We start from the raw sequence: 13,097 nt of genomic DNA on the forward strand, positions 1-13,097 counted from the left end.
TTCTCTCTGCTACTATGCTATAATTTCTGTAGAAAAGTAAGCTTTAATTCCTTAAGCATGCATATATTTCCCTTTCAACATTTTTGGATAGAAATCTGTCAACAGTTTTCCTTCCTCACTAAACAAGGACCTCTATGTTATAATCCAATTTTCTTTTGTGTACTGTTTCCTTGCTCATGTTCCTTTGTTTCTTAGAAGGAAAGTAAAATGCTGCTGCATGAATTACTGATCCATTTCTTGTTAATTTTAATTCTTGAATAAAAGGCAAACATGCCTTTTTAAAAATTCTTTAAATTAATTCTCTTTTACCAACAAGCTAATACTCTCACTGTGTTCCTATGAATTTTCACCAGGATTTCAAGTACTATGTCATTTCTGGCATTTCTATATATTTATTGGTCAACTCAAAGTACCCCTCTCCTCTCCATTTCTCTAAATTGTGGATAGTTACTGAATTTGTCTTGCTGAATAGCTGTCTTAGTTTGACTAGAAGCTATGGCACTGTCATATGGTGCTATGGCAAATATCCCTGTTTGGCTTACAAAACAGGAATTTATTATCTCAGTTTTGGAGACCAGGAGTCCAAAAGCAAGGTATTGACAGGCCATGCTTTCTCAAAGCCTATAGCATTCTGCTGGAGGCTCAGTCCCTGCCTCTACTATAAATAAGGCCAGGCCACCTGTCTTCCTCTATCTTCTACTCTGGCTTCTCCTGCTGCTCAGTTGTCTGTGACTCTGTCTAGATTTCTTCTCCTTATGAGGACTGCAGCCATGTGGGTTAAGGCTGACCCTTGATTCACTTTACCCTCACCTTAATAGGATCTTCAGAGATCCCATTTACAAAGGAGTTCACACCCCCAGGAGGGAGGTGGGGACTTGAATATGTCTTTGTGGGCGGCCTGATTCCATTGGCCACGATCTCTGCCACAAATAGGTAACCCAACTACCTGGCTTTATATTGTCACAGAATTATCATTTGATAAGTATGTTAATCAGTGCCCACCTGGTTTCTCAAAAAGTGGAGTAATCAGAAGAGTGATTTGGCCCATGGGAGAGGATGCCAGGCAAGTGCACAGAGTACACTGTTTTTTGTAGATCATCTGAGCAATGCTGGCCAGATGCTGGGGTGGCTCTGTACCAGAAATCAGTTCTCTGCTTCCTTTGTTCTCCTGTTTCTTCCTGTATAAAGATACCTTGTCACAAATAAACAAATAAATTATTACACTTATTAAAATATCTTCATCTCTATTCATCTAGGATAGTCAAATAAACCAATGAGTGAATTTATATGGGAACAATAACTTGGAAAAATTGCTTGTTCCTTTAGGCAGTGAAATTTCAAGGTGTGTGTTTGCTTATGAATAATCTTTTGTATAATCATTGCCTCTTGTTATTGCAACTTAAATACAATGAAAATACTTCTCTAATTAGCTTTCCTTATTAAATTCTTGTTTTAGAACATTTCAAGCCTGGAGAAATTGGCCTCATAGTGGAGCTGGTTTCCTATGCTATCAGCCAGTGGTCCGAGGTTCAGGCAGGATGTAGAGAAGTTTGACCTCTGGGTTCATTTCTGCAGATGTGGGCTCCCCAAGCCTGGTTCTGCAGGTGAGGTCTAGGAACAGGAGCATTGGCCCTAGGCATTCATCCTCCAGCTCAGGTCTTCTCAAGCTCTCTGTGCAGGAGGCCAAGATTTTTTAAAAGTTTCTAAAGCATTGTGGACCAATGCTCTTGTAAAATATGATAAAAATGTCCTTTACTAGAAAAATAAAATTAAAAAGTCATAAGAATTTGTATGCAACATTTTATTATAATCTGCAGTCACAAAATTATGTTGTAATAAATGTAGTTTGTATAAAGTATAAAAACATGGGAAAATAGAAAAGAATTACAAAACTGAATATGTTCTTTGAGAGGAAATTAATATGTCACTCTTACACCTATAACTTGCCCTTTCAAAAGTGTAACTAGACTAAAAGTTATGAAGGAAAAAATGATTTCCTGTGTTAAAAGTCTATACTCACAGACTTTGAATGAACAATGCATGTGTCACTATTTAAAGTTCCACTCCTTGAAATTTTTAATGTGGCTAATGGGCTGGCTTCTTTTTTTGTTAATTTGTCTAATTTAAATTGGATTCATGACAATGCTACTTATGGGGATAATGCATTTTAAAAATCTTTCTTTGTTTTATTTTAATAACATCCATTGTAGAGAAATCATTCTTGCAGGCATATGTTGACAGGAATGAAAAAAGATTTATACTAATTTCTGCAAACACAGAATATTCATTTTAAAATTTTATCCCAATTAAGGCAGTGATACTGTATTTTTAAAATATAACTTCATCAGTAGTCAGGTCCAACAATTTATCCTTAAAAATTATGGAATAACTTTCTCCTTTGATTAAAAAATGGTTTCTGGATAGATAGATTTTCCATTTCTGAGTCTTCTTTTGATGGAACATAAAATTCTTAAGGTAACTGGTAATAACTTTTCAAAGATGTGTAATATCTAAATCATCAACTATTTCCTTGCTAGTTCTTGTTAAATTGTGCTTGAGGTCATTACTACCTGTAAAACCATCTGTTTTCAGAGGATTTTAACATTTGTTTTTACCTTCCTTGGTAAACATGTTGCAGTCCTTCCTGGTGTGGAATTATTAAGATTAAAACCTTGAAGATATCATACAAATAAATATGTTTAGTCATATACACATCTTTGAAATGTTGAGCCCAAACAGACTTTTTGTCATCAGGAATCACAAGCAGTTCATTCCTTATTTCAAACATTCTTGACAGAACTCTTCTCACTGAAAAAATAAGTTCTAAAGAATGTTTGTGTTTTTTCAATATTTATATGTTATAGTTGAAAATGCAAAATTCAAACATATGTGCTGTAACAGGATCCTGCAAAGCATGTTCCATATGTAGCTGGAGCCATAGGCAACTTGAAATGCATGACAAGAGCCAAAATGGTCTAAGCCCTCTTCAAAGAGGTAGAGATCATTAAGTGCTTTACTCTCATTTTGTGCATTTATCTTTTCATGGATTGGTTAAAAAATGGGTTTAAAAAAGAGAGTCAGTGTTCCTGCATTGGTACGTGGTCCACAGTTGCAGCAGCACCAGCCTATGTCCAACACTATGGTTCTATATTTGCCAGGCCAGTCCCATAACCCAGATAGAGGTACAGGGTGCTGGATCCAGTTTTCTGGAAAGGGAAATGTAGAGAGTTTGGTCACTCAGGCTGCAGGCTCAGGAAAGAAACCAAGGTCCAGTGATATATTCTGGGTCAGAATAAAAACAGGAAGGGGAGAGCCATAGATTGTTAAAGCCTCATAACAATCTATGGGAGTAAGATAAATGTTAAAACTCAGTTGTTGGTTTGCAACAAATGCAAGTGTATTCTATATCAGGTTTACAGTGATTTAAATATAATATCATGTGCCAGTTATTGGATACTAGTTGGCTTTACCAAATCTCCTTCATTTAATTCTTACAGTAATACCATGATAGCATTAATTCCCCTTTTATACCTGGGGAAACTGAGTCTCAGCATGTTGAGCAATCTGATTAAGGTCTTCAGAGTCACATAGCAAGGAAAAAGCACAGGGTCTCAGTCCAGGTGTGTCTGAGTCCAACCGTGCACTCTATCTGCTAAAGCAGGGCCCTTGCAGGGACCTGGGCCTGGTCAACCGTTTAGGCCATCATTGCCAAGCCAGGAAGAGCAGAATCAGACAGAGGTGGAGTGCACTCATGAATGGACACACGGGGCTCCCATGGTTTGGCTTTTCACAAGATGTGGAAATTCTGGTAGGCTTTTGCACTGTCAGAGCCTGAGTAGTGGCCTCAAGTGGCCAAGGTTAATAGCACAGAGGTATAGAGAGGAGCATTTGTGATGTGAGAGTGACATTTGTCACCACCAGAGGCCCTTCAAGGTTAATCTTTGCTTTTTTATGTTTCTTCCATTATTTTGGGCAATTAGAGTTTTTCAAAGTCCTTCTTTTCCTGAATATCAGGAAGTTAACAGAACTTTGAAGAGGCAACAGAACATATTCTTCTGCTTCTCCCTCCCCTTGACACTTTGCAACCCCAATAAGTAACAAATCGTTGGGAATCAGTTTCACTTTTTCTGGATGCTAAAGCAAATACCATGCAATGTGTTGGCTTACACAATGGAAATTTATTGGCTCACAGTTTTGAGGCTAAAAGATGTCCAAAATTGAAAAGTCATCAAAGGAATGGTTTTTCCCATAGGATGTGGATTTCTCTCCCTCCTCCTTTTTTTACTGTGTAAAGCTGCAGAAAGTTGGTTTGTTGGTGAGGCATGGTCTAGGGCAGTGGTTCTTAACAAAGGGTCCATGAGCAAGAGTTTAGATGAAAAAAAACATTATTCTTGTGAAGACGTGTTGGTGTGGGTGTGATATGTTTATTAAATAATATACAGTATAGTGTGGACCTAGTAATGGGTCAATAGTTCTCACCTGACTGGGAAAGGGGTTCAGGGAAGAAAAAATGTTAAGAACCCCTTGTCTTGGGGCTCCTTGAGAAATACCAGGTGTTACTGCCCTCATTCTAACTTGCCAGCTGTGGGGAGTATGCCTGTAGTACTGCAAATAACCAAGGTGTCCTCGGCCCCTGATTTACCTTCCCTTCCCTCTTCTTGTACTACAGTCCCTGTCTTTGTTGTATAGATAATCATGGGACTGGATTTGGTTAATGAGAGAGAAATGTCATTAGGAGCTATTGTGCTCATGAGCCCCACTTATGGTTTGCTCTTCTCTACAGCCTTTGCCCACTGAATCCTATAAATAATCCTGAACATAAATAAGCTCATCTGAAAAATCAAGGTTTAAAAAAGCAAACATCACAAAAGAAGTTGGTTTTAATTCACAGGAAATATACCATTTCTGAAAAAGAAGAAGGCAAAATTCTCTCCAGGAAATCATTTTGTAGGCCTTTGATGGGAGGTATGGTTGGGCCCAGGGCTATTTTTTACTCTGGTCCTTAGTAAACAGGAGGTGAAATATCCTTTCTTAATTAAGTGGTTTTTTTTGTTTGTTTGTTTTTAATAAGCACACACACCCTCTTCCTCCCTCTGTACTCACCTTTCACCTGATAGCTGCTAACCTGCTTTCTATCTCTGCAAGTTTGCTTTTTCTGGTCATCTCTTGCCTAAGTGTTATATGCTTTTTGTCTTTTTCACTGAGCATATTTTCAAGTTTCCTCCATATTGCAGAAGGTCTCATAACTTCATTTTTTCTTATAGCCAAATTTTCATTCTGTATATGTAACCCATTTTGTTTATCCATACATTTGTTGAAGGGTGTTTGGGTTGTTTCAGCTTTTGGCTATTGTGAATAATGCTGCTCTGAACACTGGTATCTTTTTGAACCCTATTTTCATTCTCTTTGTATACAGAACTAGATGAGGTTTTATAGGTTAAATGGTAATTCCATCTTTTCCTTTTTGAAGAAGTGCCATATTGCTTTCACATTGGCTGCCCCATTTTATATTTCTACTGACAATGCACAAGAGTTCCAGATAAAACTTGCCATTTCTTGCCTTTTTCCTTTTTTTCCTTTGTTTCCACATTAGGTTGTGGATGTGAAATAATATTCCATTATGGTTTTACTATAGAGGTCCTAATAGCTAATTATATTGAGCATCTCATAGTTATATGAGAATTTTAATTTTGGTCAATGTCATGGACCATCAGTGGCTTCTTCGTAGTCATTTGCTCTTCCTCAGATCTGGACCCCACTCACTGGAAATTGTGAACCTCCTGGTATGTGAGGTAGGCCCCTTTCCTTTTCTCCTCTAGGTCTAAGGGTGAGAGAAATGGAGCCCTCCACTGTCTACATAGTAGGGGGAAGAGGTGGGAGTAGGTGTAGTAGCTGCCCAGGGCTGGCCAGCCCTTACTTCCTTCACCAGATGGACATCCTATTCTCTTTCTGTTCCCCCCATGAGTTACTCCTTTTGGAGGATGAGGAGAAAAAGGTGCAATATGGGCCTAATCTCTTGGGTCCACGTTTTCTTCTCTCTGAGCCTTCTCTGAATTGACAGAACACTGCCAAACACACCTTAGCATTTGCAATAGTAATGAAAAATTCTTTGTGTGGGTAAAGTGTGTCAGAAAAATATACATCTTTCAGACAATCAAAGCAAAAGTGCTTCTGTAAATACAATTTTTGACAAGCGGAAGGTAGAATATTTCAGGACAAGAGCCATCATCCAAGTGTGAAGAGCATAGAGCTAAACAAAGAAGCCACCTCAGAGAGATATTCTGTTTCATGCCACTGCCCCCATCTATGAGGTAAATATCCAAATCATTCTAGACTATGTAATTTTTCAAACAATTCTTCCAGAACTTCCATCTGGAGCCCATTCAGATAGCTAAATACTTCATTAAATCTATCGCATGTTTTTAATAAGCTGCACCATTATTTTACAAACACTAAGGAAAAAAACTGCCACTTAAACTATGACAGCATAAGATTTTAAAGACATTTCAGTGTGAAAAAGTGCATTATTGAAGTGATGCCTTATGGTATGTCTGTAGATGGAAGATAGGGAGATTTTTCCTATAGTCTTTAAAGAGACAGTAAGAGAAAGGAGGAGAACTTTGTAGTTGGGCTGAAGTTTGAATCCCAGCTCCCTTCTTCCTAGCAGCATGACCTTGGGAAATGATGTTTTTTAAAACTCCATTTCTTTCTGTACAAAATGTAATTGCACTCTCCTCAACTGAGTTTAAATGAGAAATACAACTTATTGTGTATATGCATTTTTATACTAATGCCTGCCACATGTATATTGAACAAAAATGATTTTCCTTTCTCCTTCTTTTGAACCAGTACCTTTCTTGTATTAATTGAAGTCAATTTCCTCTTTTGAAGCCCTCTGAAATGTAGAAATAGTTCTAAGAGTGGGGGGAGTGGTGGGGTGGGGGCGGTGGGGGTGAATGGGGACCTCATATTTTTTTAATGTAATATTTTTTAAAAAATGAATAAATAAAATAAAATTAAAAAAAAAAAGAGATACCTTAAAAGGAGGAGTCTCAGTTATAGCATAGTAGGCAGACATGGCACTTTCCATCCATTTCTGTTTCCTTGCTCTTGGTCCTTATTCCTCCTCAGTGTTGCATTATCTCAGCTGCTTTCCACTTAGACACAGCTGGATGGTATGGTTTTGCCCCTTGATGTTTCATCTAGCACATTATTTTACTACATTTTGAAGTTTTTTCATCTTCAAAACTCTGATTGCCTATAAAATCTATCCTGGGCTACCCCATTCTCTGCTTGTTGAGAATCCACCTGTGAGCACACAAAGAGTTCCTCTCATTTCTCTTATGGAAAAGTGGTTTGAGTCAGCAAAGATGTTCTCCATATTCCAGGTCTTCCTCCTGGCTAATGCTGTAGTATGCTCTTAAATATTGTCTCTTCAAATTCCCCTTTTCAGTGGTAACATTCTAATCATAACCTTTTTAACCCTTGACCTTTTCCTACCTTCTTTGCTTAAACTGTTCTGACCGATAATTTAGCTCACATTCAAATCTTATTCTCCCTGCTTTCCTCTCTTCTCTCTTTTGAGTTAAATTTTGTGAATCCTGTATCTTTTCTTACATACACTGATTTTCATTAGTTTTATTGTTTTAAATTCAGAGAGCTACTGCTGGTGCAAACACAAAAAATTTATGATACTTTTTTGGTCTTCCCATCAAGCTAAGAATAGGATTCCATTTCTAGAGCATTTTTTTTTTCTCCAGAGTTTCACTAGTTATTGATTTCACACACACACACACATGCACACACATATATACACATATTCTTTCAAGTGTGTTTTGTGTCCCAAGATATCATATCCTGATATGTGCATCTCAGCAATGGTTCATGTGCAATCCTACCTTTTCTTCCTTGTTAGAATAGCTGTCTGTCAATGTTTGACACCTTCACAAATTATATAGACATCTGATTGCCCATAGAATAGGTTAGTTTTGCCTAAGATTTGTCATATCTGTTCTTTTCTGGAAATAAATTTATGCCTGAGACTCCTCCTCTCCTAGTAACTGAAATATCTTTCATTATGGATAAAGAATCCTCAGGAAAGAAACTGAATATATGCAGGAATGTCTATTTTTCCTCACAGTTTCCTGTGTTTTAAACCTTGACTGTAAGAGGAGAGTCTCGTTTAAAGTATGAGTTTTATCTTCTCTTCACCAATTCTGCTCTTTTTATTATGTTCTTTCTTTAAAGTCATTCACTTTATTTCATTTCTTCAGATATATTAGCATTTATGTTATTCAAAGTGTCACTCCCAAATAAGGAAAACAAACAAATAACAAAGAAAGAAAAAAAGAAAAGAAAAACATTTCAGAGTTTAGGTTTTATGGGTTGGTATGTCTTCTGTTTCCATTAATTTTGAATATTTGATATTATTAAATTAGTGAAAAATAAAAGTAAACCACATTTTAGTGGACAGAAAATATAGATAGAAAATAAAGATAAATTCCATTAGTTTATTAGAATGCTCTTCCATTTCTTTAGAAATAAGAATTTATCAAAATGATGTACAATATTTTGCTTATTGAATGGGTAAGAAAAAGAGTGTATTAAGGTTCTCAGATAAACAGAACCAATGTCATAAATGCATAAATATATGATGTTTATCATAAGGAATTTGGGTCATGTGATCATGGGTGTTGAGAAAGCTGAGTTCCACATGGTGGGCTGTAGGGCAGAAAGTGATAAAGGTGATGTTGAATTGTTAAGTCTGAATTCCCCACAGGAAGCTGGTTGACTGGTGTTCTGCTAAGGAAGAGGCAGAAACTCTAAATGCTATGTAAAGGCAACTTTATTCAATTAACTGAATTTCAGGTTATATCAAGTGATTATTAAAATTGAGCAATTACAGAAAAGAAGAGTCATTAATTAGAGACATGGGAAAGGATAAAAGCATATACAACCACTCACCAAATCAGGAAAAACTCAACATCTGAACTCTCATGTGGTTGAGGAGCCCCTTTGCAGGCAATCAGAGTCCTAACTGGAAAAACAGTCCCAGGCAGAGTGTCCCCTCCTGGATGAGGCTTCAACTGGCACCTTAGGGGCTACCTCTTTTAATGGGTTCTGAACTTCAGAACTCCAATGAGTCCTGCAACTCATGAGAAATGACCTCATCAAAAGTAACCAAATCCATCCAGCAGGGGTGGCCAGCTGTCCACAGGAGAGATGTGGTGTCTCAAGGGGTCTTCTGTTCTATTCTGTTCATGGTACACATCAACTTCAACTTGATGTTAACTTCACAGAGGATACTAACAGGATGTGCAAACACCACATCTGGTATTTAGTTCTTAAACATTTGTTTTTTGGGTAATGGGTGATGGGGTTGCCTGCACAGCAGTGTTACAACATTCCAAAGACAAAGGACAAGTTAATTATCCACAATTCTAGGCTAAAACAGCTGACACTATTGATTAGCAAGCTTATGAATTCACAATTCTTAATAGTAATTTTCTTATATTACATCATTTGGTCCCAAGAATTGGAAATTTATGTATACAAAAGAAAAACAATAGACATGTTTTCCCCATGCTGGAAGGAAATAAGAAAAGAAAAACAACCCTGACTTGTAAGCACCATATTCACAACAGGTATCCACATGTTCTTAGAAGGCACTGTATTCACAATAGGTGCCCCCATATTTAAGATCAATCATCAGAAGGCACTATATTCACAACAGGTGCTTACAAGTTAAAGTATTCTACATATCCATTTTGGACAAATCTTATCCTAACACCAGTAATATTAGTAATAGATTTTAAGCAGAATGATTAACACCAAATGATCAAGCAAATCTTAATATAATACAACACAACGCAATAGGAATACCTATTAATGCCTTCTTCCAGGTCCAGCTTAAAGAGGGAAACCAAGTATTAATAGGGTTGTGGGCTAAAATTCCAGTATCTCAACTTGATATGCCATGTGCTGCAGGGTTTGGGTGACATTTTAATAGTTTTGGATGACTCTTATTTTCCATGGACTTAAGATTCTCAAACAGTAAGGTTGCATAGACCAGTACCATGATCAAAATGACCTCTGTTTTTCCCATTAAATATAGTTGAGGTATAGGCAACAATAAATTATTATTACTTCCCCTTTTGGGCTGTGAGGTGGCTGGCACTTTAACTTGTAATCTCAATGTCTGCATTGGTCCTGCTGTTAGCATCTTAACTGGAGCTGCAGCCACAGCCCTCAGCACTAAATTTAAACTTAGTCCATTGTCATAAGGATCCAGTTATGAGAGTTCTGTTGCAGTGTCTACAGCACTGACAGCATACCTTGCCCCTTCTGAGAGCAGGAGGAGACCAATGTCGCAGTTGTCAGAGTGAGCATGAAGGACACTTGTGGATGATATCCATGAGCTGTTGGCAAGTAATGGGCAACTGGAAGCAGCCACGATGTCCATTTTCCTGTGGAGCCACTCTGCTGCTTCTTGGGTCTCAATGGTATGGTTCTGGATCTTTGCAAGGGTATCTCCTTCAACAGTCCCAAGAGGGGTGTTAAAGAAGTGGGCAGGGACATGACAGTTAACCTGTCACTGCTGCCAGGCATCCCAAATGTTCTTCCACATATTTCTGTTCCACAGAGGGTAACCCATGAAAGTCCATTGTTCTTGTCTCATATTTAGTATCTGTAATCCAGCCATGGATAGGATGGCAATATTCAGAGTAACTGGACACTATTGGGTGAAGCTTTTCACTTGCAACAGGGCACGGTACGCTGCAATAGTGGATTTCTTAAGGGACTGTATTGTACTTTGGCCCCTTCTGACAATTGTGGCTAAAACCCAAAGAGTATTTGTTTAGAATGGCACCTCTGCCACAAACCCCACCCAAAGCCAGTACTGGTACTGGCTACATCCAATTCACAGGATGAGTTAAGATCCACCACCCCCCTTACTGCTTAAACTTGTGTCATTGTTTTAAAAGCAGCGTGCTTGGGGGTTGTCTTATTTCCACGCACATCTTTTTTCTTTTTTTGATTAACACATACAATGATTTCAATATTTGAGTTAAATGAGGGATGGAGGGTTTTCAGTATTCCAACACCCTCAGCCTAGGCAAAGCACTGTAAAATCTGCCATTGGCTTTCTTTAGGATCTCCTTAGGCAAGTCAAGGCAGCCTGCATTCACCTTTGTAGCAGTTTGATATGGTTATGAATTCCAAAAATAGATATTGGATTATGTTTATAATCGGGTCTGTACCTGGGTGTGATTAAGTTATGATTAGGACTTTGATTGTGCAACATCATTAGGGCCCAGATGAAAGACATGGCAAAGGACAGAGTTGAGAGTTTTTGATGTTGGAGTTTTGATGTTGAAGTTTAATGCCTTAAGCTGGAGCCCCTGGAAGTAAGCTCACAGAGGAAAGAGAAGTAAGCCCCAGGAAGAGGGGAACCCTGAGCCCAGGAAGAAGCAAGTCCTGGGAAGAGAGAAACCCTGAACCCAGAGAGAAGCAAGACCCTGGAAGGGAGGAACCCAGGAAGCCTGAATGCTTGCAGATGTTGGCAGCCATCTTGCTCCAACATGTGAAAATAGACCTTGGTGAGGGAACTAACTTATGCTTTATGGCCTGATATCTTTAAGCTCCTACCCCAAATAAATACCCTTTATAAAAACCAACCAATTTCTGGTATTTTGCATCAGCACTCCTTTGACTAACTAATACAACCTTCGTGTGAGAAGGCCAAAGGTGGATTTTGCAATCCTTCCCCAAAGCTGTGTGCATAACTCAATCATCTATCCTGGCCTCATGGCAAAGAATCTGGCTGCATGTAAAAAGAACCCATGACTATAACCTTATTTGGTTATATTGATGATATTATGTTAACCAGTAATCCTGTTTTCATAATTAATTCAATTTAGGCAAAACAATTTTTTTTTTTGCCATTTGAATAGAGCTCTTTTAAGAATTTTTATTTATCAATTTACTATTACCATCTGGAGGTATCAAAATATACACTGACCCTGAAAAAACAGAGAAACACAAAAAGAGTTGAGACATACCAACAGAAACATAAAGCTCATAATTTGTTTCATAATTCTTACTTTTTTGGTATGGCTATCTTTAAGCCCTCGGTCATTTCACATCTCCAATTTTACTGCTTTTAATTCCCCTTTCAAGGCCCCCCCCCCATTTGTGTATTCGGGTCTAAGTTGAGTCCTCTGCAGCAACATATAATTAGATCTTGCTTTGTTTTTATATATTCTGCCACTGTGTTCTTTTTAGGGGGCATTTAACCTATTAATATTCAGTTTCATTACTCTAAAGGCGGTACTTATTTCAGCCATTTTGTCGCTTTGTGTTTCTATGTTGTATTACTCAGCCAAAGGGGTGCTGAGGCAAAGTATCAGAACTCGGTTGGTGTTTATAAAGGGTATTTATTTGAGGTAGAAGCTTACAGTCACAAGGCCCTAAAGAATCCAATTGAAGGTTACTCTCTTCCCAAACTCTGTTGCCATGTCTTGAAGCCAGATGGAACGTGATGTCTGGGAGGGTCCAGTCTTCCTTCTTTCCTCTTAAGGCTCCATTGCCCCAGCTTTTTCTGATCTCAATTGCAGGCAGGCATAAGGCTTGTCTTTCTTCCCAGGGCTCACTTCTTTCCAGGCCCAGATGCTCTGTTCTTTTCTCAATGTCAAATGTAGACTATCAGGCTCATCTCTCTTCCCCAGGGCCTCTGCTGTGGTGTCTAATGAGCTCTCTCTATTCCTCTGTGTTCTTCTATGTGTATCTACTTCTGTGTGAGATTCTGTTTTATCAGCACAAAAAGGGGGTGGGCACTCAATGCTGAGTTGCAATCTAATGACAAGATTGAATGAAAGCCCTAATCTTAACATAATTTATTCAGACTTCTCAGCTGAATCTAATACATTCAAAGTGTTATCACACACAGAGGAATTCATAAATAATATCAAACTGCCACATATGTCATATCTTTATTAAATCTTTTTTTCTTTATTACAGCCTCTTTTCTGTATAGTTGAACTTTTTGATATATCTTACCCCTTCCTAATTTTTCACTCACCTGGTGCTATTCTGAT

The sequence above is a fragment of the Dasypus novemcinctus genome, chromosome 10 (genome assembly GCF_030445035.2).
Source record: "Dasypus novemcinctus isolate mDasNov1 chromosome 10, mDasNov1.1.hap2, whole genome shotgun sequence".
In the NCBI taxonomy this organism is placed as follows: Eukaryota; Metazoa; Chordata; class Mammalia; order Cingulata; family Dasypodidae; genus Dasypus; species Dasypus novemcinctus.